General features: G+C 43.5%; 1 long non-coding RNA gene across 1 annotated transcript in view; it reads left to right on the top strand.

Moving 5' to 3' along the window:
• Positions 1 to 2388: 2388 nt before the first annotated feature.
• The window catches only part of LOC135310437 (uncharacterized), a 137731-nt gene continuing 115826 nt past the window's right edge, over positions 2389 to 24293 (top strand). The window contains exons 1-2 of the long non-coding RNA XR_010370495.1: positions 2389 to 2533; positions 6053 to 6114. This is a non-coding gene — a long non-coding RNA (uncharacterized LOC135310437). The remainder of the gene's footprint in view (positions 2534 to 6052; positions 6115 to 24293) is intronic.

The following is a 24293-nucleotide window of genomic DNA, read 5'->3' as shown; positions in this document are numbered from 1 at the left end:
GACTGCAGAGTTCTGCAGCCTTTTTCAAGAATGAAAAGTGAAAAATGACGTTCACTGACAGAGGAAAAGAAGGCTAGAGTAGAAACCACTGTATCACCTTCGTAGCATGTTATTGTAACATGTCTGAGTAGGCACATGCATCTATATAAACAGGATGCTAATATTTTAGACTGTGAGTTGAAGGAGTAGCAAGGACAGAAATGAGTAAAGAGTTCTCATATCTTTATGTTTTAAATAGCTTACTGCTCACTCAGAGAACTGTCTTTATAAAGCACAGAGAAAATGTATTATTTTCACTACTGCATTGTATCAGCTACACTGCAGAGTCTTCTGCTGATATTCAGATGATAGTAAAACTATCAAGCATTCCACGTCATTGTACTGACCATTTTGGAAATGTGCAATGTGGTATTGCCTGTCAAATGTTATATGCTAAGCTTTAGAAAACTTAAGAGAGACATTAATACACAAAATATTTACCTAGTTTTCACCATTTTAAGATCAGAAGTCTCTTGATTTTTTGTCTCTGATTTTAAATTTTATAATCAATTAGTGGTTGGATTTAAGCTTAAATGCTGTAGTTTTTCAGCATGAACAACCTGTCTGACTAAGGCAAAGCAGTGACTGATTTGTAATTTTTCATAGTCTTATTTTAAATAAAAAAAATTGTAAAAACACTGCATAAATTAAACAAAAGTGCCATAATCCACTTTAAGCATAATAATTTTTTAAGTGTAATTTGTTTGCAGTCTCAAATATTAAGAAGATTAGAGCTTAAATAAAAGAAATATCTAGAACTTCACACTTTGTTCTTTCAGAAAACTCAGTAAATACCTAATTTCAATTTAACTTGCTCTGGTTTTTGTGCAGCAGCTTTCTTTTGTTCCTCATGTGTCTCTGCTTCTTCCAATCCAACCCCCATACCACATGCTCTGCAATTCCTCCTGTTTCCATTTCATCCTTCTGAGAACTGCTCAGTCTAAGTACATTGAGAACACTATGACACGTCCCAAAAACATAAAGTTAACCCATAAGTATCACATGGCACACTGCATAAACTCAGGGAAACAGTTCTTGCATAATCTTGTCAATCAATACACACTTCCTAGCAGCTGCTGCTGCCCTGGAATTATGACAAAGGATACCTTCCTGAGTTGACCAATGACATGCTGCGATGAAGGGGTTAACTACCATTATTCATGCGCTCTCCTTGATACCATTTGTCTCATCAGGACCCTCTCTCTTTTAGGCATACACTGCATTTCATAAATAACTGACAGGATAAAAAACTTCGGATGAAATCTTCTTATCAAAACCACCAAGGTCTGGACTATATGTGCTCAGGTATCTAAAACCCCTTGTCTTCCAAGGCAATTAAATAGTTAAGATCTTTAACAGATCAAAAATAGATTCCAGTACTACTTTGCTATTTCATTCCTATAAGGGTTAGCTGTAATCATAGTCCTTCATTTATTTTTCGTTTTCATTTTGTTGAATAAACCCTGCAGGTTTACAGTTCCATGGCTTATTGTGTGTATGTATGTATGTATATATGCAAGCATTATTCAGAACCTAAAACCATATGAAGAATTCTGCTTTCTTTGCTTTTTTATTTTTTCCTTTTGTACCGGGAAGTAGTGAAATGTTTTGAGATGCTATTAAGTCTTTAAGTTACAAAATCTAGATTCCACCTTAAAAATGTTCCATACTGTACGTTGCATAGCCTGGGGTGCTGACTAGCTGCCAAATATCTATCAGAGAGTGATTTATGATATATGATATGTTCCTCAGCCCAAGTGGAGACTGTTTAGTTGAAACATGAGAAAGGAGAGGCCTTGTGCTCTCAAACCCATGATGACAAGTTTCTGTTTGGCTTTCTGAGGGAACATACAGTACAAAACGTGCCATATTTTACAACACCAAAACTTATGTAAGGAACAAAACTAAATTCACGTAACCCCTGCTTTCATTAGCTTTTTCTTTTTTTCTTTTTTCCTTTTTTCTCTATTTTTTTTGTGAAGTATGCATTGTGTTGTAAAAAAAACCCCTATTTTTTTGTTGTTTGCAGAGTCTGTGAAATAGAATTGCAACAGCTTGGTTATGAAAATTAAAATATTTTCAATAGCTAATAGCTGTATGAACATATTTTTAAAATGAGGTTTCAAACTCACAATTTAAATTTTGCTTACACTCTCCTTTTAACTCTAACTAAAGCCTGTTTTATGATTTCTGATGTTTTTTGTTCTGAAAATAATTTTTCCCTGCAGCTGTGAAGTAGCAGCTCTCCCATGCGTTTTTTGGGATCCACGCTTTAACATTCCTGGGTAGAACAATGTGGTCAGTCACCTCTAGGGTCTTGAACAAGAAAATTCCTCAAGGTCTCGTCACAGCATTCATGGATAGTTACAGCCAGGGTGAAAAAAAAATAATCTAGCTGATATATCTGTTTTAGATAGACATTCAGTCACCACAGTACCTAGAGTGCTGAAATACAGCATGGAACAGAAACAAACCCAAACCCTCATTACCTAAGGTAGGATGTATTTGTTTCTTCACATCATTATATTGACTTTCTTTGCATGTCCTCTCTCTGCATTTGTTATTTTCCAGGTTTTTGCTGTGGGAGAATGGCTGATATGAAAGGCTGTCTTTATAATGGGCAGTCAAAATGATCAGCCTAGAGTATGTTCTGCTCTCGAGTAAGGACTTTCACAGCTGCATAGTAAGTTCATGTCATCTTCAGCATTTTCTATCTATGGTATGTCAAAAGCCTGAGCCCAGACAGAAGGTGCAGCAAGTATGTATTATAGAAAACACATAACCTCCGTTTACAAAATCTTGCAGCTCCTCACTCTTTGAAAACACCTTTAAATCTAAGGAGTCTAGGTGCAGAAGGAAACAAATACTTTTAGTGTCTTTCTGCAAATGAACAATTATGGCAAAGGCCATATCTAGTCTGGTGCATCAAGGAGTGCATCCCAGGTCTATTATGACGTTGTTCCGGCCCCATAGTCAAGTGAAGACTCAGAACCAGGGTAGAACTATTCTGTGTCTGGACTTCTGCTGAAAGGTATGGGCCCAGTAGAGCCAGGGAATATGGCCACATCCCCAGCCCTGGCAGCTGGGAGCACAGGACCGTGGCATGTGTAATGGCATCCATCCTCTACTCAGCCCAGATACAGCCAGAAAGACAAAATAACATACCCTATGATGTAAAATGGAAAATGTTAGCAGAAAAAGAGACTTACTTTACCTCTTTTGAGTCCTTGTAAGGTCCTTAAACACAGGACCTTATTTCTATAAGATTCATTGAGGACATAGATAATTTCCACATATGTGATTAGCACAGTTATTTGGAAAACCTGCTAATCATAATGTAGACTTGAGAGGTCACTTTGGCTTCAGTCCATTGAGGTTGTCAGGATGAAAGATCAGGCTTTTATGTTGGATGTGCAGAGAGCAGAGTCTGCAGAAAATGAATAGACACTGGCCTCAGACCATTAAGACAGAAAACAGACTGTTGAGGGGGCTGGCTAGATAAACTGTGACACAGGTATGTTTCTGTTTACGTGGTTTTTTTCTAGCTCAGTCAGAATTAAATCTCTGGGAAGTCAATTTGACTAGCCAGTCAATAGCAGAAAAAACCCCAATCAACGCGGCTATTGAGCTGACTATTCTTTCAGTTCCTGGGTCACTATACTGGTAGATGTCTTAGGGCTCAGTTATTGACCTGTTCTGGGTATGTGCAAGTCAACAACTCAGGAAAACCCCACTCTGAAGGCTGCACAGAGGCACTGCTTTTTCTTGTGTTACCCACAAGTCCAGTCATAGCAAGCTGTTGTGGGGTAATGCAGCTGATTGTTGTGAGAAAAGATGCAAGCTGGAAACCTAAGAATTATGCACATGCCTAGAAAGTAAGCAATTATTAGTTTGGGAATGGAGACACTCTATCACTCAGATCTGTGCAGCTATGTGACTTCACTGCACACAACTCCCAAAACTCATGTTTAGTGTGATACTTTCCTACCTTAAATTGAATCTTGAGGTATTCTAAAATATAACTTTAGGAACCTGTGGTTTTTTAAAGTCCTACCTCAAATGTTGTTGTCACATACTGCATTTTAATCCAATCTGAGAAAACAAATAGCATGCTGAGTCTAAGTACATTCTTTGCAATACCTGTGATATGTAAGGAGTCATGGAATATTGCAAGGAAAATAAACAGAAACTTTCCAACACTTAAGAATGGGTTGACAGAGAGAGACCTAACCCTGTGAACAGACTACTCTATCCTGTAACCAGTGTGAACCTTTAGTTATGTTCTGAATTAATCTTCCTTCCTGGGTGGCTTTATAGTTAACACAGAGCAATAACACTACACAAAGCACTGCTTAAGATGTTGCCAGGATCTCATCTGTTTTGAAGTCCTTACTTTCTTCTGTCCAGACAGGCACAACACTACAACCATTTTGTGTAAAGTGACCCAGCCTCTTCAGCCACAGGAGTCCAAACATGGCCCAGCTGGTTTTTATCTGGAAGATACAAGAGCAGGTTAACAGCAGAGTACAGAACGGTGCATAGAAAATTCATAACGAGCTACTGAGATTCATGGCAGAATGTTCTGATTGCCTTCCCACTATATCTCACAGTGTTACACCAATATTTGACGTCCTGAAATAATGATGTTTCATAATCAGAGTAGAAGTGTGCTTATGGAATGCTAACTAATGATGATTTTAGATTACTTTTTGAAAAAAACCTCAAAATAGTCTTCAGGCCTCTCAGCCCGTGGAATGCTGGTATTATCTGTTACTTTACTGACAACACTGAAAATATCTAATTGTGTTTAAGAAAACATTGTAAGTTGTCTGATATCTGCTCTGCAGAACTGTTAGAATACAAAAACGATTGAAGGTTATGGGTTCACCAGCAACTTTTCCTCACTTGGGAATAATCTGTTGCTCTTTTAGAGCATAAACAACCCTATTAATGTTAAAATAATTGTTCAAGACATTTTCTTATGCTTGGATATTCAGTATAAGTGCTGAGACTTGCAACTTGGCTAGCGGCTGCAGCAAACAAACATCCTGTCAAAGTGCCTGGCACTCTGTGTTCCTGCATGATTGGCAGGAAACTGTGTGTTTAGGGAAAGGGAAGATGTACGTTACAAAAAACTATGAACTTGTTTTCCCAAAATGATCGCATGATACAGGACCAAAGGAGCCTTTTATTAAAATATTTACTGTTACTTTTCTGTGTTGCATGTGTAAGTGGGGGGGGATGGATGGGGTGAGGGTGTGATAGTTTAATACATAGCTGGGGCTTAATATAACTGATGCGTTACACACACATTTGTTTCCTAGTAGGCTGTGCATCAGCCACACTTTAGTATGCATGGAACTGAAACCACCCATCCGTACGTGCCCAGCCCATCAGGGTTCATTTCTAGTCCACTGTATTGGCATTAGTCGCCACGTTAGCTTAAACTGACTAGATCTGTCTTTGCTATCACTGGGCAATGCAGATGTCCTTCTGCTTGTTCAGTCTCTTACAGCTCAAACTGCATGAGAGACCAGGTGTTTCTGTCCCACCAGTGCCATCCTAGCATTGTGCAGAAGGTTGGCTTTAACCTCTGTGGGGTATTGTATGCAAGTCCAGCTGGCTAAAGCTGCAGTGTGGTGTGCTGAACAAGCATGCTCCCCAGCTGCCTGGGCAACATCTCCTCCCCAGTTACTCTCCAAAACTCTTAGTGCTGTGCTGAGTCCTAGAAGCTCCTAATGCAGGAGAGTGAGGGAGCTCTTTATGCGACTGCAATCCTCCAATGTGAAATCCTTCTGTCTGTCTCTGGTGCCTGCCTCCTGAAAAGCAGTCTGAAGCAATTAATGATTTTTATATTTATCTATATAGGCAACCAAATAACTAATTTATCTATCTGTACAGCAGCCAAACAGGTAAGGCATGTCAGGAGGGGACTGCTGGGTCAGACGGTATTTGAAGGGCAGTCAAAACTGGGAAATCAAATTTGACTTTTTTTCTTATTTCTTCCCAATAGGCATATCTAGAAATATACCTGCTTGTCTGTGAGACCCAAAAGCATCTTCTGAAACCACTGAGGTAAATTGCATCTAGATCTTAGAAAAAGGGGGTGCAAAACGTGCAAGTGACAGCTAAGAGTGTGGTGGTCAAGGTGCAAATCAGCTATCTAGTCTCTGAAGGACCTCTGCAGAGGAAATGTGAAAACCTATAGAACCTGGTTTTCTGTTACGTTTGATCCTGAATTAATCAGCTTGCAATGGAATAAAAGAAATAAGAATGTTATGACTTCTAGGTCTGGTTGCTATAAACATACAGATTAAGAAATGGAAAGAAGATTCCAATAACCTTGGAATGAGAAATAAGAAACCAGTACATTTGTTGTTATTTGTCCAATTATGAAAGAGTTTCTGCTCCTGTGAAAGGCTCTTGAACTAAAAGATATTTATGATGTCAGCCTTGTGTTGATGTGCAGTACTGTCTGGCACATTTGCAGCAGCAATTTCTTAATATCAATGATGGTTCCAGCAAGGAGCATAATCAATTTTGGCAGGAAACTCGAATAACAATGAGAAAGTTGAGTTTCTCTTAATTGGTCAGAAATAAGAATGTTTGTATTACCTTACAGTGTTAGACCCAATGCAAAGCAGAACTTGCGCTGGTGTACATTGGGAGTTTCCCTGGAGTTACATGCTTTTCACCTGATGAGAATCTGACTAACCGTACAAAAGCTATCATGATGCAGAAATGACACAGATAAGTTGAAAGATGTAGAACAAAATGCTGAGGACAGCAAAGAGTTTAAGCTTTATGGGAATTGCTGGGACACATCACCCCATTTCCATAATATGGTACAGCTTGGAAAGAATTGTCTAATATGTCTACAGTTCCTTTCTTTCCTGTACAGATGAGGTGTCTATGTGCCCATGGATCACTGTAGACATTCCCTTAATGGTAGACAGATGTGGTAGGTGTCCTAGGTGTGTTACAGGGGATGAGGACAATCCAGTTGAACTCCATTATGGCTATCTCTCCTCTATAAGCAATGTCTTAATCTATAAATAATTGATATGCAGCATGAGACAAAGAAACCAGCCAGCCCTAACCAAACCGAGGATTACAGCTGCATTAGTGCCAGACTTCAGTCATGACAAGGATGATAAAGATCCCACAGGAGGAAAGGATGGTGTAATTTTTATTCTGAAAAGTTAACATGGAGGTCCTTCCTCTAGTATTGTTAGTCCTTTTTACTGCAAGTGTCTAGTGGATGTTTGGACAAAGATGACATTTTGCAGACACAGCAATAAGACTACCTCAATTGGTCTGCATGCTCTGCAGCTCACCACAAAGGTGTGGGCAGGTATGGCATATGGTTGAGCATGGCAACATGCTGCTCACTCAGTCCACAAAGATAAGGTCACAGTAGCCTGGGAGACACCTGCCAAGTTTGCTATCTAGAGAAGTAACTGGCACTAGTGCAGCTGTAGGACTCAGTTTGGTTAGGGCTGGCTGAAGCTTCTTTACATCATGCTGCATAGCATGGTTTTTGCTCCAGAGTCAAGCTTATGAATGTTTGTAATTAGTTTGTTGCAAATAACTAGTCTTTGAATTTGCAGCCATTTTGGTTCATTTTGATGAAATGCAGGTTTCCTAAAAATGTTCTCCAGTCTTAATTTAAAGTCTTGTCTATAGTCAGAGATTCTCCTGCTGGTGAACTGATTAGCTGGAGTATATGCTGAGTGAAAACAAAAAAGTGAAAGAAAACAAATAGAAAATTGTATTTGAAATTGAAACAAGTATCAATGGGAGAAACAGCATGTAGTGATTTTTGGTCATAGTGAAGAGATTTCTCTGTGAGTGGCATTTAATTTAATGATTTCACAAATAGGGGGGCAGCCCCATCAATTTTCAGTGAGTTGACAGGCTCATTACGTTTATAATAGTTAGGACTTGATCCTGCAAACCTTACTCACCAGAGTGAAAAATAGTTTGAGGCCATGCCATTGTTATGTATAAAATAAAGGAGAAATAAAGACCAAAATAAATTTTTTTTCCCTCCTTTTTTTCAACTTTACCATATTTCTGCAGTGATGAAGGGACTCTCGTTCCTATCTGCTCTGAGAACAAATCAGTTTTCTGTTTTTTCTGATATATGCCTGAGGTAAAAATTATAACAGTAACAATAATAATAACAATAATGTACAACTCACTGGATAAACAGATTATTAGTTATGCAGCACAGTATGACAAAGCAATAACATGAAGATGACATAATCAAATACTTACAGACTGCAACAACAGAACTAGAACACTCCAATATCTTGCAATGGTGTCTTTTTGCTAGGCTCCGCTCCTCCATCTAGTGCTTAAATGCAGGGACAAAGTAAAATTCAAAAGATCATCAGAAATCCTCTGCATCAAAAGTCTTGCTGAATGCTCTTCTAGTGCCCTGCTTGCACAAGAACTGGCAGCTGGGCAGCCTGTGGTGACTGTAGGTCTGTAAGTCAGCGATCATGAGAAAGTAACTTCACCTTCACTGCTCTATTTCTGTACTGGACAGAAAAGCAAAAGTTTGATGATGTGTGGAAAAATCAAATCAACAATTACAATAACTTCTTTTGAGCCTAAGAACATTTAAAGAGCATTTTCATTTAAAAGGAGACCAAAATTATCTGTGCTTAACTGAGAACAGCCATGCCCAAGGATGGGAGATGTCCTGTGCCAGCTGTGGTATGCAATGTTGAGAAGGAAGATAACAGGAAAGAAAGAGAGGGGAAAGGAAGTGAAGGAAAGGGGAATGAAGATGTTACATAGACATAGAGGAGGACAGTGGAATTTGGTTAGGACACCCAGATTAATAATCTCGGTAAAAAATCCATCTAAGTCTTCAGTGGGAAATAGCCAGAGTTTTACATTTTGTACTCAAGATGAGAAGTGAAAATCATTATTTAACTCTGGGAATCAACGTATGATGTAACAAGGTATACTGCAAGGTATGTACTGCCCTATAAAGTGCTTTTCTGTTTAGGATCAATACAGCAAAGATGCACATTAACTGAGGCTGCATTGTGTTAACATTATTTTATGGCAAATCGTTTATTTACAGATTCATAAAAAGGCTGATTTACTTGTAGAGTTTAATTCTGTCCTGATTAGTGATCACTTCATCACTTGAAATACTAGATCAGGGGGGAATTAGAAAGGAGGGAACCAGTTTCCTATTTGTCTTTAAAATAAAAGGCATTGGACACCTGGCACCCTATAAATACTGTGACACTGTACGACTGCAAACATGGGCACAATGCAGTGCTTATTCTCAGTTGGAATCCATCTGTACCCTACAGTAGTAAGACAAAAGAGGATTGTTAGCACTTAAGGGCACCTTGACACAGTCATACCACTTGACTGTTTTATTAATTGCCCCATCTGTTAAGTGAGAACTTTCTGACATAGGTTGGTACGCACCCTTAAACCCCTTGGTCTGCTTCCTATTGGTTCCACATGTGTTTGTATTTGTTCTCAGTAAGCAGAGATTCCAGAGAGAAAATGAACCGCTGCAGATCGATTGCAGTATCAGTCATGCAGAAGACATGGTAAAACATGCCACTTCAGTCTGGTTTGCTGTTAACCCTTTGAACACAAAAAAGTAGGGCAGAGAGAAAACAGTTAGCTACCAAAGATACTACTAGGAGAAATAGGATTGGTATCGTGGCTTCTGGATTACTCATCTCGTTAGGGGCTCTCTGCTTTCTAATAATTCTTCACAAATTATATTTCCACTGCTGCCTGTCTTAGAGCTATGTACTTCAGTATAGCCAAGCCAGACAGTATTAGGATCATGTGGAAGATTATACTGCTGTGCTGAGCATTCCTGCCCATTCTGTACTGCCTGGCTAATTGTCTGACAAAATTACAGTGACAACAGCAGTGACTGAGGCCTAGAGTCACAACAGCCAGAGCATTTAAAGGTAAGGCCATGTTTCACACCAGCAGGAATATAACAAAGGCACAGTGTTGTAAGTGTTTGCAGAAGGTGTAGGCCCACTTCCCTGAGTTTTTGGTTGGCATTTATGGTAGTTCTTAGAACAATATTCTAAAACAGGATTTTAAAAGGTATTAAGGAAGAATTTGTAGCTGGAAGATGCGACCAGTAATTCAAGGCATTTCAATTTATTATGAAAGTGGGATTAAGATTAAAAGACCAACTTTGTGAACTCACAGGTAGAAAAGCCTTATTCTTATTAGTTTAAAAAGAATGGTAGTGGTGTACTTGGCCAGGGATCTAAAAACTTGGTGACAAATTTCTGAACTTTGAAGGTGACTTCTGTGAATTGCACACACGCTTTCATACATTTATGTTTGAGACAGGCAAGTAGGACTTGTTTTCTCCAAAATCCAAGGCAACATACAGGTCTTCTCCTGCTATAGTGGTACAATTGTGTTGACTGCAAAGCCTACTAAGGCTACATTAAATACAAAGGCCCACATTATTCAGTCATTTTTCACATAACCATAGAATTGTTTAGGCTGGAAAAGACCTTTAAGATTTTCAAGGCCAGCCGTAAACCTAATGCTGCCAGATCCATCACTAAACCGTGTCCCTAAATCACCACATCTATATGTCTTTTAAATACCATACTGAGGTATGGTGACTCAGCTAGTTCATGGGGCAGCCTGTTCCAATGCTTGACAACTATTTTTGGGAAAAAAAATTTTTCCTAATATCCAATCTAAACCTCCCCTGATCCAACTTGAGGCCGTTTCCTCTTGTCCTATCACAAGTAACTTGAGAGAAGAGACCAACACCCAGCTCACTATAACCTCTTTTCAGGTAGTTGTAGAGAGCAATAAGATCTCCCCTCAGCCTCCTCTTCTCCAGACTTAACAACCCCAGTTCCCTCAGCTGCTCCTCATTATACTTGTTTTCTAAGCCCTTCACCAGCTTCGTTACCCTTCTCTGGAAATGCTCCTGCTTGTAGTGAGGGTCCCAAAACTGAACACAGTGTTCAAGGTGTGGCCTCATCGTGCTGAGTACAGGGGGACGATCACTTCCCTACTCATGCTGGCCACTCTATTCCTGATACAAGGCCAGGATGCTGTTGACCTTCTTGGCCACCTCAGCACACTGCTGGCTCATGTTCAGCCAGCTGTCAATGAACAACCCCAGGTCCTTTTCTGCCAGGCAGCTTTCCAGCCACTCTTCCCCAGTCCTGTAGCATTTCGTGGGGTTGTTATGATCCAAGTGCAGGACCAGGCACTTAGCCTTGTCGAATCTCATACCATTGGCCTTGGCTCATTGATCCAGCCTGTCCAGATCCTTCTTACTCTCAAGCAGATCAACACTCCCACCCAACTTGGTGTCATCTGCAAACTTACTGAGGGCACACTCAATCCCCTCATCCAGATCATTGACAAAGGTATTAAACAGAACTGGCCCAAAAACTGAGCCCTGGGGAACACCGCTTGTTACCAGCCACCAATTGGATTTAAATCCCTTCACCACAACTCTTTGGACCCAGCCATGCAGCCAGTTTTTTATCCAATGAAGAGTACAACTGCCTAAGCCATGAGCCACCAGATTCTTTAGGATAATGCTGTGGGAGACAGTATCAAAGGCTTTACTGAAGTCCCACTAAATTGTACCATTTTAGTGCAATTAGGTGAGAGGATGATATTACAGTTGAAAAGCAACAACAATGTATGAATGCATGAGTCCTTTTGGCCTGTAGCAGTGACCAAGGCTGTGCAAGTAAAAAGGAGGGAGCTCATATTTCATGGGACTCTTGCTCCATTCAGTCTTTGATTTTTCTCAAGTCAAGAATAGGGAGTAGGCTGATCTGACCAATTTAATTCTCAGCAATGTGTCTTCCTTTTACTGAGGTAACTGGAACTGCCTATGACGATGCAACCACTGGTTATCTATTTAGTTGGGTAATGCTGGCCTTATGAAAAAGAGGTGAGTGGAGTTAAGTACAAGATCTGGCAGCACTTATTTCAAACTAGTTGCTGTCCCAGACTCTTCTGAGGTTCTTCCAATCAAAAGCTGATGATTCTGCTGGTTTTGGTTGTTGGGCAAGTTGCTGGGTAGTACAAAATGAGAATCCTTGCAGCAAAGACCAAGGCTGTGCAAATGAGAAGGAGAGAGATTGTATTAAATGGGACTCCTGCCACTTAAGGTATGAATATCCCTTTGGACAATTCTGGGCAGCTGTCCCAGCTGTGACCCCACCCAACTTCTTGGTCATGCCGGGCCTACTGACTCTGGTTGCCTTTTCTTCATTCCTTCCCATCAGGTATTAACACACAGGTAAAAGATCCTCCAGGGCATTTTTTTCTCCAAGATGAACACACCCAGCTCTGTCAGCCTCTCCTCATATGAGAGATGTGAGGTGGTTCATTAACCACCTTGGTGGCCCTTTGCTGCAGTCAATCCATTATGCCCATGTCCCTCCTGTACTGGGGAGCCCAGCACTGGACCCAGCAGCCCAGATGTGTCTTACAAGGGCTGAAGAGAGGGAAAGAATCACCTCTCTTGACCTGCCGGTAATGCAGTTCTTAATGCAGCCAAGGAGGCTGTTGTTTGCCTTTGTTGCAGGAGCACATTGCTGCCTCATTATCAGCTGCTTGTCATCAGGACTCCCCAGGGCCTTCTCCCCAGCCTATCAGCCCTCAGTATGTACTGGTGCCTGGAGTTGTTCCTCCCCAGGTGCAGGACATTGGTCTTTCCTTTTTTCAGTTGCATGAGGTTCCTGTCTGCCCATTTCACCAGGGTTGCAGCAGAACCCTGTGATGAATAAGCCTCTCCTTATGTGAAAATTTGCCAAAGGTGCAGTCTGTCCCATTGTCCAGGTCATTAATGAAGATGTCAAACAGTACTGGTCCCACTATTGACGCCTGGGGTACACAACTGGTTACTGGCCTCCAGCCAGACTTTGTGCCACTCATCACAACCCTCTGGACTTGCCGTTCAGCTGTTTTTTAATCCACCTCACTATCCACTTATCTAACCCATACCTCTTTAACATGTCTATGATGTTATGAAAAGAAAGATAACTGTGTCAAAAGCCTAACTGAAGTGGAGCTAAATGACTTCTACTACTCTCTCCTTATCCACCATGCCAGTCACTTCATTGCAGAAGGCTGCTGGGAATTTGCTTTCGTGACTCCATGCTGACTACTCCAATTGACCTTGTCCTTCATGGTTTGGAAATGGTTTTCAGGATTATTTGCTCCATCTCCTTCCTAGGGATTGATGTGGGTCTTCACCAGCATGTTCTTCCCTAGATCCTCCTTGTCACCTTGCTTGAAGAAAAGAGTAACATTTGCTGTCTGCCAGTCATCTGCAGCCTCTCCTGGTCATCACAGCCTTTCCAAGGTAACCAAGACCGGCCTTGCAATGACATGGCCCAGCTCCCTCAGCACGCACAGCTACACCTCATCAGGGTCCATGGGCATGTATAGGTCCAGTTTGTTTAACTGCTCTCTAACCTGATCCTCCTCCACCAAGGGTACAACTACCTCCCTTTAGGCTTTCCCACAGTCTCAGGGGCCTGGGGTTCCTGAAGACTAGTCTCACCAGTAAACACTGATGTGAAGGAGGTGTTAAGTACCCCTGCCTTTTCTGCATCCTTTGTCATAAGCTCCCCTACCCCATTTAGCAGTTGGTCCACATTTTCCTCAAGCTTCCTTTTGCTTCTGGTGTCCCTTTAGAAAACTTTCTTGCTGCCCTCCAAATTCAGAACTTCAGACTGTTCTTAAAACTATCTAAGAGGAAATAATTAATATCTTTTTTTAAAAAAACACCTCTAATTAGAGGTAAAGCAATCATTTAATGGCACTGTATAAGAAGAAGATACTTTAAGGTTGGATCATATACTTTAATGCAATTTTTAGATGAGATTTTAGCTTTATCAAGCTCAGAATGGCTCTAACAAAAGCATCAAAGCTTTAATCTCACAGTTTATGGTGGCAACAGACCCTCTACATGGACAGAATTACAAGACTGTCTTTACATGGCTGGTGATGTTCCAGTGATCTTTTTCTCTTTAAAAATATACATTTATTGAAAAATCTCAGGGTTAGCCAAGCATGAAACTTTCCAGGTATGCATGAAGGGTATGTAAGTTGACCCACTGTTGTGGGGCCTCCTGGCAGAAGACCACGTGTGCATCTTTCTCACAGTGGACTGAAGTAAGGGGATGTGGCAATTTCCTAGCTTTTGAGCTTTGAGTCAGATTTACTATTCGAACTTGGTTATTTTGCATGTGTTGAAATTTTTTGGCTTGTTAACACATGCCTTAATGACTCAAGGGAGGTTCCACTGTAACTGGTTTTTACTCAATGTTCCTTTTTATAGACGCTTAGTTGTAACTGCAAGCCACCTTAGTGTACAGTGCTTGTTGAGGAGTATCCAGAGGCTGTGATCTTTAGCTTTTGCCTTTTTTTTTTTTAAATTGAGAGATCATACAGAAAAGGGTTGTGAGCATTAAATCATATTTAGAAGTGTAACTACTTGTCATGGTTTAACCCCAGCTGGTGGGGGAGCAGGCCTGACTGAACAGGGAGCTTTTGCTGAGGCTCAGGAAAAAGAGGACAGTTTACCACTTTTGGAAGAAGGGACAGGCAACTCAGGAAGGGTACAGGGATCTCATAAGGTCATGCAGAGAGAAAACTGAAAGGCAAAGGCCCAGCTAGAATTCAACCTGGCCACTGTTGTAAGAGATAACAAAAAATATATTTACAAATACATTAACAACAAAAAGAGACCAAGGAGAACCTCCATCCTGTATTGGATATGGCAGGGAACATTGCCACTGAGGATGAGGAGAAGGCTGAGGTACTTAATGGCTTCTTTGCCTCAGTCTTTAGCAGTCAGACCGGTTATCCCAAAGGTATTCAGTCCTCTGAGCTGGAAGGCAGGGTTGGATCGCAGAACAAACCCACCATAATCCAGGAGGAAGCAGTTTATGACCTGCAGAGCCACCTGGACACTCACAAGTCTATGGGGATGGATAGGATCCACCTGAGACTACTGAGGGAGCTGGTAGAGGAGCTCACCAAGCCACTCTCCATCATTTATTGGTAGTCCTGGTTAACAGAGGAGGTCCCAGACGACTGGAGGCTTGCCGATATGATGCCCATCTACAAGAAGGCCCGGAAGGAGGATGCAGGGAACTACATACCAGTCAGCCTGACCTCAGTAAGACTATGGAGAGGTTCATCTTGAGTGAGCTTACGAGGCAAGTGAAGGACAGCCAGGGGATCAGGCCCAGCATGGTTTTATGACAGGCAGTCCTGCCTAACCAATCTGATCTCCTTCTATGACCAGGTGACCTGCCTAGGGGATGAGGGAAAGGCTGTGGATGCTTTCTACCTGGAATTTAGCAAAACCTTTGACATGTCTCCCACAGCATTCTCCTGGAGAAGCCAGTGGCTCTTGGCTTAGACAGTTGTACTCTTCACTGGGTAAAAACCTGGCTGGCTGGCCGAGCCCAGAGAGTTCTGGTTAACAAAGCTAAAAACAGTTGGCAGCCAGTCACAAGTGGTGCACCCCAGGGCTCAGTTTTTGGGCCAGTTCTGTTTAATATCTTTGTCAATGATCTGGATGAGGGGATTGAGTGTGTCCTCAGTAAGTTTGAGGATGACACCAAGTTGGGTGGGAGTGTTGATCTGCTTGAGGGTTGGAAGGCTCTGCAGAGGGACCTGGACAGGCTGGATCAGTGGGCCAAGGCCAATGGTATGAGATTCAACAAGGCCAAATTCCTGGTCCTGCACCTGGATCATAACAAGCCCATGAAATGCTACAGGACTGGGGAAGAGTGGCTGGAAAGCTGCCTGGCAGAGAAGGATATGGCTGGATAAACATCTCATGCAGTGGGTGAGCAATTGGCTGATGCGTCGGGGTCAAAGGATTATAGTAAATGACGTGATCAGGCTGGTGGCCAGTCACTAGCGGGGTTCCACAGGGATCCATCTTGGGGCCCATACTCTTTAATCCCTTTGTAAATGACTTGGATGCAAGACTTGAAGAAATACTAATTAAGTTTGTTGATGACACAAAATTGAGATGAGCTGTTGACACTCTAGAGGGCAGAGAGGCCCTGCAGAGAGATCTGGACAGATTGGAGAGCTGGGTGATCACCAATCAAATGAAGTTTAACAAGAACAAGTGCAAGATTTACACCTGGGGCACAGCAACCCCAGATATACATACAGACTGAGGAATGGGAGGCTGGAGAGCAACTCTGGAAAGAGGGACCTGGGGGTTCTGGTGGATGACAAGTTGAATGTGAGCCAACAGTGTGCCTTGGGAGCCAAAAGGGCCTACTATGTCCTGGGGTGCATCAAACACTGCATTGCAGCCAGCTGAGGGAGGTGATTGTCCCGCTCTACCCTGCGCTGGTGCAGCCTTGCCTCAAGTACCGTGTGCAGTTTTGGGTGCCACAGTACATTAAGGATATAAAGCTCCTAGAGGGTGTCCAGAGGAGGGCCATGAAATTAGTAAAGGTTTTAGAGAAGAAACCATACAACGAGTGGCTAAAGTCATATGGTTTGTTCAGCACAGAGAAGAGAAGACTAAGGGGAGACCTCATCACAGTCTGCAGCTTCTTCACAAGGGAAAGAGGAGGGGCAGGTACTGACCTCTTCTCTCTCGTGACCAATGACAGGACCCAAGGGAATGGCAGGAAGATGTGCCAGAGGAGGTTTAGGTTGGATATTAAGAAAAGGTTCTTCCCCCAGAGGGTGGTGGAGCACTGAAACAGGCTCCCCATGGAGGTAGTCACGGCACCAAGCCTGACATAATTCAAGAAGCACTTGGACAACACCCTCAGATATATGGTGTGAATTTGGGGTTGTCCTGTCAGTATAACAGGAGTTGGACTTGATGACCCTTGTGGATCCCTTCCAGCTATGGAAATTCTATGATTCTAGCACCTGGGGTGCTAGTTGACAGCTGGCTGAACATGAGCCAGCAGTGTGCTGAGGTGGCCAAGAAGGTCAACAGCATCCTGGCTTGTATCAGGAATAGGGTGGCCAGCATGAGTAGGGAAGTGATCGTCCCCCTGTACTCAGCACTGATGAGGCCACACCTTGAACACTGTGTTCAGTTTTGGGACCCTCACTACAAGCAGGAGCATTTCCAGAGAAGGGTAACGAAGCTGGTGAAGGGCTTAGAAAACAAGTATAATGAGGAGCAGCTGAGGGAACTGGGGTTGTTAAGTCTGGAGAAGAGGAGGCTGAGGGGAGATCTTATTGCTCTCTACAACTACCTGAAAAGAGGTTATAGTGAGCTGGGTGTTGGTCTCTTCTCTCAAGTTACTTGTGATAGGACAAGAGGAAACGGCCTCAAGTTGGATCAGGGGAGGTTTAGATTGGATATTAGGAAAAAAATCTTTCCTGAAAGAGTGGTCAGGCATTGGAACAGGCTGCCCAGGGAGGTGGTGGACTCACCATTCCTGGAGTTCTTTAACAAATCTGTATATGTGGCACTTCAGGATATGGTTTAGGAGATATGGAGAGTTGGACTTGATCTTAGAGGTATTTTCCAAACTTAATGATTCTATGATTCTATGAATATCCCTTTGGTCAGCTGCAGTCAGCTGTCCCAGCTGTGTCTCCTCCCAACTTCTTGTACACCCACGGCCTACTTGCTGATGGGGCAGTGTGAAAAGCAAAAAATGACTTGACTCTGTGTAAGCGGTTCTCAGCATAACAAAACCATCCCTGTATTATCAATACTGTTTTCAGAACAAAACCAAAACATAGGCTATTACTAGCTACTATGAAGAAAATTAACTCTATCCCAGCGAAAACCAGCACTTCTCCACCCCTTATTGCATACAATTTACATCATGCCAGGTCCCACACATGCTCATTAACCACCACCACCATTCACATCCTTTGGTAAAATACACAGATATCATTCCCCTGTGTATAGACCACCCATGTGAAATGTCTGTGAAATGTCTGTAAAATAATCACAGATGTGCACAAAATGTCCACTGAGTTCATTTAGTCCATGACTTTCTCCATCTGTTATGGTGGTCACTCAGGACAGGAGAGGTGATGTGTTGCATGGAGTTATGGGGCACCAAAGCCATCTCACAGAATCACAGAATGGTAGGGGTTGGAAGGAACCTCTGGAGATCATCTTGTCCAACCCCACTGCTTGAGCAGGGACACCTAGACCAGGGTGCACAGGACTGTGTCCAGGTGGGTTTTGAATGTTTCCAGGGAAGGAGACTCCACAGCCTCCCTGAGCAGCCTGTTCCACTGCTCTGTCACCCTCACAGTAAAGAAGATTTTTCTCATATTTAAGTGGAACTTACTGTGTTCCATCTTCTGCCTATTGCCCCTTGTCCTGTCGTTAGGTACAACTGAAAAGAGTCCAGTCCCATCCTCTTGGTGCCCACCCTTCAGATATTTATAAGTATTGATAAGATCCCCCTGTCAGTCTTCTCTTCTCCAGGCTGAAGAAACCCAGGTCTTTCAGCCTATCTTCATAAGAGAGATGCTCCAGCCCCCTGACCATCTTGACAGCTCTCTGCTGGCCTTGCTCGAGCTGTTCCCTGCCCTTCTTAAACTGGGAGGCCCAGAACTGGACACAGTACTCCAAATGCGGTCTCACTAGGGCAGAGTAGAGGGGGAGGATAACCTCTCTTGACCTGCTGGCCACATTCCTTTTAATGCACCCCAGGTTACCATTGGCCTTCTTGTCTACAAGGGCATGGTGCTGGTTCAGGGTCAGCTTGCTGTCCACCAGCACTCCAAGGTCCTTCTCAATGGAGCTGCTTTCCAGTAGGTCAACTCCCAACCTGTATCAGAGCATGGGGTTGTTCCTCCCCAGGTGCAGGACCTTACACTTGTTTTTGTTGAATTTCATGAGGTTCACCTCAGTCCAGCTCTCCAGCCTGTCCAGGTCTCGCTGGATGGCAGCACAGCCTTCTGTCGTATTAGCCACTCCTCCCAGCTTGGTATCATCAGCGAACTTGCTGAGGCTATGCTCTGTCCCTTCATCCATGTCATTGATGAATATATTGAACAGGTCTGGACCCAGCACAGACCCCTGGGGAACACTGCTAGTTATGGGCCTCCAACTAGACTCTGCCCCGTTGATCACAACGCTCTGAGCTCTGTTGCTGAGCTCACTGTCACTGTGAGCTCACCTCACTGTGAGGTGAGGTGTTGCTCACCTCACTGTCCACTCATCCAACCCATACTTCCTTAGCTTGTCAATGAGGATGCTATGGGAGACAGTGTTGGATGCCTTACTGAAGTCAAGGTAAACAATATCCACTGCTCTTCCCCCATTGACCCAGCTAGTCCGCCACTATAGAAGGATATCAGGTTGGTCAAGCATGATCTTCCCTTGGTGAATCCATGTTGACTACTTCTGATCATCTTATTTTTCTCTGCATGCCTGGACGTGACCTCCAGGATGAACTGTTCCATCACCTTTCCAGGGATGGAAGTGAGGCTGACTGGCCTATAGTCTCTCAGGTCCTTCTTCTTGCCCTTTTTAAGGATTGGAGTGACATTTTCTGCCCTAATACATGAAAATAAATGCATATTCCATTGTTCAGCAGTTTTTGAGATTGAGGTTGTTTGGAGAGAAGAGATTATAATAATTTTCAGGAATGATATATAATATTGTACAGGAAGGGATTATGTAGTGCCTTTTGGTAGCTGTTTTCCGTGTAGGATATTAAATTTGGTTTACTGTGCTGACTATCAAATGGTTGAATTTCGGAAACATGTTTCAGAGATGTAATTCTACACTCTTGCACAAGTGCCTACCTGCAGTGCTTCAGACCCTCTGTATTCCTGACTCCAAGACCCTAGGGCTCAACCTCAGGTCTTGCCTAGTGCTTTCTGTCAGAGGCTCTAGCAAACTTCAGTGCACTCAGGGCTCAGCTGGGAGGGATTCGATGGGAGGCTTCCATGGAAAACAAAGGAGCTAGTGAGAGCTGGGAATTCTTCAAGAACTCTCTATTGGAAGCACAAAGCCAATTTATCCCCTAAAAAGGAAAAGGAAGTAAGCGGAGCAAGAGGCCCCCATGGCTCAACCATGACCTCCTGGGTCTACTCAAATCCAAAAGGGAAGCACACCAGAGATGGAGAAGTGGAGGATTGTCCACTGAGAACTACAAGGGCATAACCAGAGAGTGCAGAGATGCAGACAGAAAAGCAAAAGCCCACTTTGAATTGAAACTGGCTGTAGACATAAAAAATAACCAGAAAGGGTTTTTCAGACATGTCAACCACAAGCAGAAAAAGAAGGAAAATATAGGCCCACTGTTAAACAGAAAAGGAGAATCAATCACCAATGATGCTGAAAAGGCAGAGGTCCTCAACACCTTCTTCACCTCTGTCTTTACCAACACTGTTGGGTCCCAGGCTTTGGGAACAAAATTGCCAATTCCGCCAAACACCGACCCATCATCGGTGAAGGAAGAGTTAGTATATGAACTACTACAGGAGCTTGACCCCCACAAATCAATGGGCCCTGACGCCATCCACCCAAGGGTGTTGAGAGGGCTTGCTGACATCATTGCAAGGCCACTCTCCATAATCTCTGAGAAGTCTTGGAGAACAGGGGATGTCCCAGAGGACTGGAGGAAGGCAGATGTTACCCCTATCTACAAGAAAGGCTCGAGGGAGGATCCAGGTAACTATAGGCCTATCACCCGCCTTGCTTCAATCCCTGGGAAAGTTATGGAACGAATCCTCCTGGGGGCCATCACAAGTCAAAGGAAGCACGTGACTGGGAAAAGCCAACAAGGCTTCACTAAAGGCAGATCATGCTTGGCAAACCTGGTGGCCTTCTACGACAAAGTGACTTGCCTAGTTGACATGGGGCGGGCAGTGGACATTGTTTACCTGGACTTCTCCAAGGCCTTTGATACGGTCCCCCACAGTCTCCTCCTGGAGAAATTAATGTGTTATGGCCTAGACAAGTGGTCTGTGCAGTGGGTGGGGAAATGGCTGACAGGCCGCACCCAAAGGGTGGTGGTAAATAGCTCTTTCTCAAACTGGCAACCTGTCACTAGTGGAGTCCCCCAGGGATCGATATTGGGCCCAATGTTATTCAACATCTTTATAAGTGATCTGGACAATGGCATCAAGTGTAGCCTGATGAAGTTAGCGGATGACACCAAGTTGAGTGGGGAAGTAGACGCTCCAGAAGGGAGAGCTGCTCTGCAGGAAGATCTGGATAGGCTGGAAGAGTGGGCCAGGAAGAACCTTATGAAGTTCAGCAAGGAAAAGTGTAAGACTGTGCAACTGGGAAAACATAATCTGGGAGTGCAGCACAGACTGTGATGCACCTGGCTGGAGAGAAGCTCTGTGGAAAGGGACCTGGGGGTCCTGGTGGACAGGAAGCTCAGCATGAGCAAAAAGTGTGCTGCTGTGGCCAAGAAGGCCAACAGGACGCTGGGTTCCATCAAAAAGGGCATCGCCAGCAGAGAGAAAGAAGTCATTATCCCACTCTACTCAGCACATGTCAGGCCACACCTGGAGTACTGTGTACAGTTCTGGTCCCCGCTATACAAAAAGGATGTGGACAGGCTGGAAGGGGTCCAGAGAAGGGCCACCAAGATGATCAAAGGACTGCGAAGCCTGCCATACGAGGATAGGCTGGCAGAACTGGGTTTGTTCAGCCTTGAGAAAAGGACGTTCAGAGGGGATCTCATCACTGTGTTCCAGTACTCAAGGGGTAGTTACAAAGAAGATGGAGACTCCCTTTTTACACGGAGTCCCATGGAGAGGACAAGGGGGAATGGACACAAGTTGCTCTTGGGGAGATTCCGATTGGACACCGGAGGGAAAATTTTCACAGTGAGGACAGTCAACCATTGGAACAATCTCCCCAGGGAAGCGGTTGACTTGGCCACGTTGGACACCTTCAGGAGTCATCTGGACAGGGTTCTAGGCCATCTTGTTTAGACTGTGCTCTTCCTAGAAAGGTTGGACTAGATGTTCCCTGAGGTCACTTTCCAACCTGTGATTCTGTGTGATTCTGTGATTCTGTGTGATTCTTCTTGCCCTTTTTAAGGATTGGAGTGACATTTGCTTTCCCCCAGTCCTTGGGCACCTCTCCTGTCCTCCATGACCTCTCAAAGGTGATAGAGAGTGGCTTGGCAAGAACAACCTCCAGCTCCCTCAGCACTCGTGGTTGCATCCCAATGGTGCCCATGGATTTGCGAGGATCTCAGGTTGTGTTGCTACTCTACTTGCACTGTTTCTTGCAAGGTTTCTCTTCCATTGGTTCAGATGGTTCCTTCTATAGTAACTCCTATAACATGCAATTCAAATCGTGGGTTACAGCAATTTACAGGTGTTTCTATTATGAACACCACCAGTGGTCCTTCTGGGCCATGTTATAGGGTTTAACATTGTAATGAACTTCTCCCCTTTCCTCTCTTTGGCTTGGACTTATCCATAGTCTGCATTCCTGCCAGGGGAGGTCCTGCTCTGTTGTGGGCTTACCCTTGGCCACATGCTTTGAGGTGCTCCAGCGTGGCACAGCCACTGACACTCCAGGGTGTACCTGCTGCAGCATGGATTTATCCACAGCCACAGGTGCTTTGAGGTGTACCCTCTCAGTGTAGACTTACCCCTGGGCCACAGTCTCTTCAGAGGTACACCTGCTGCACACAGGCAAAACCACCATCACAGATGCTTCTAGATGTACCTGTTGTGCGGTGGATTTACCTACAGCCACAGATGCTTCAGGGTGTCCTGCTCCCATGTGAACTCATCCTCAGGTCACAGTCCCTTCGACTTGAGTTCACACTGGAGTTCCAGCCTGTCCAGTACGGCAGTACAGAAACAGCAGCGGTGCCCTGGCCATCTGCCAGCCCAGGCCTCTGGCCATTGCTGTTACAAAAATGTTCCCAGGCACAGCAGAGTGAGACGATCAGCAGTGCACCAGTACAGCAAGCAGTAACAGCAAAAAGCAGCTGCTAATGAGCACTATAATATACAGTAAAACGAGCATGCCCAATGGCAAGCACAGAAGCCAGCCATTTAACAGCTAAATAGCAATAATAGCTATAAATTGGATCTAGCACATTCCAGTCAAATCTGTCATTATCTCAAACCCCTCAAGCCCCACACTGGGCACAAAAAAGGACTGTAATGGTTTAGCCCCCACCAGCAACTAAGCACCACACAGCCACTTGCTCACTCCCCCCTGTTGGAATGGGGGAGAGAATCAGAAAGGTAGCAGTGAGAAAACTCATTGGCTGAGGTAAAGACAGTTTAACAGGTAAAGCAAAAGCTTTCACTGCTTCCCATCGGCAGGCAGGTGTTCATCCATCCCCAGGAAGTGAGGGCTTCATCATACATAACGGTTACTAGGGAAGACAAAATGCCATAACTCTAGATGTCCCCCTCCCTTCCTTCTTCTTCCACTCAGCTTTAGATGCTAGGCATGACATCAAATGGTGTGGAATATCCTTTTGGTCAGCTGGGGTCAGCTGTCCCAGCTGTGTTCCCTCCCAGCTTCTTGTGCACCCCTAGCCCACTCACTGGTGGGGTCGGGTGAGAAGCAGAAAAGGTCTTGACTCTGTAAGCACTGCTCAGCAGTAATGAAAACAACCCTGTGTTATCAGCATGGTTTTCAGCACAAATCCAAAACTATGAAGAAAATTAACTCAACCCCAGCTGAAAACAGCACACTAATATTAATATTCTGCTTTTATTTCTTCAAGCCTTGAAAGAACCTTAACCAACAAAATTTTAATATTTAATTTACTGGTATCTGATAATTACTCGTATTTTCTAAGGTGTTTGTGTAAAACTGACATTATTATTAATGAACATTTAGGTAGAAGCATTTGCTTTGTTCTGTTGCTGATGGGGTGAAATAAAAACAGAAACACATTTATCACCACTAACCTACAAAGCAAACTTCAGCCTAATTCAATTAAGAGCAGCATGCTACCCTCCAAAAGAGGTTCTCTTTACAGACGGAGGTGGTAAATAAATTTACACATGTAATATGTTATAAGGTGGTAAGACTTAACAGGGTGATAAATGATGGGAAGTCACAAAAAGTAGCTGTTGGAAAGAAAAGGATTGTATATCTCCCATGTCCTGGTGTCCTGAGCTCATGTTTTTTGCCACTATATCCCCACTCTGTGAAAACAGAATGTTACAAACACACTGTAGGGGTATGATGATCATAAAATTCCATAATAAATGCTGTATTTCTAGCAAAACAGTTTTCACATAATCACTAATTTAACAGAACATTT

The sequence above is a fragment of the Phalacrocorax carbo genome, chromosome Z (genome assembly GCF_963921805.1).
Source record: "Phalacrocorax carbo chromosome Z, bPhaCar2.1, whole genome shotgun sequence".
NCBI lineage: Eukaryota > Metazoa > Chordata > Aves > Suliformes > Phalacrocoracidae > Phalacrocorax > Phalacrocorax carbo.
The sequence above is the reverse complement of the archived record's forward strand: the minus strand, read 5'-3'. Positions and strand labels throughout refer to the sequence as shown.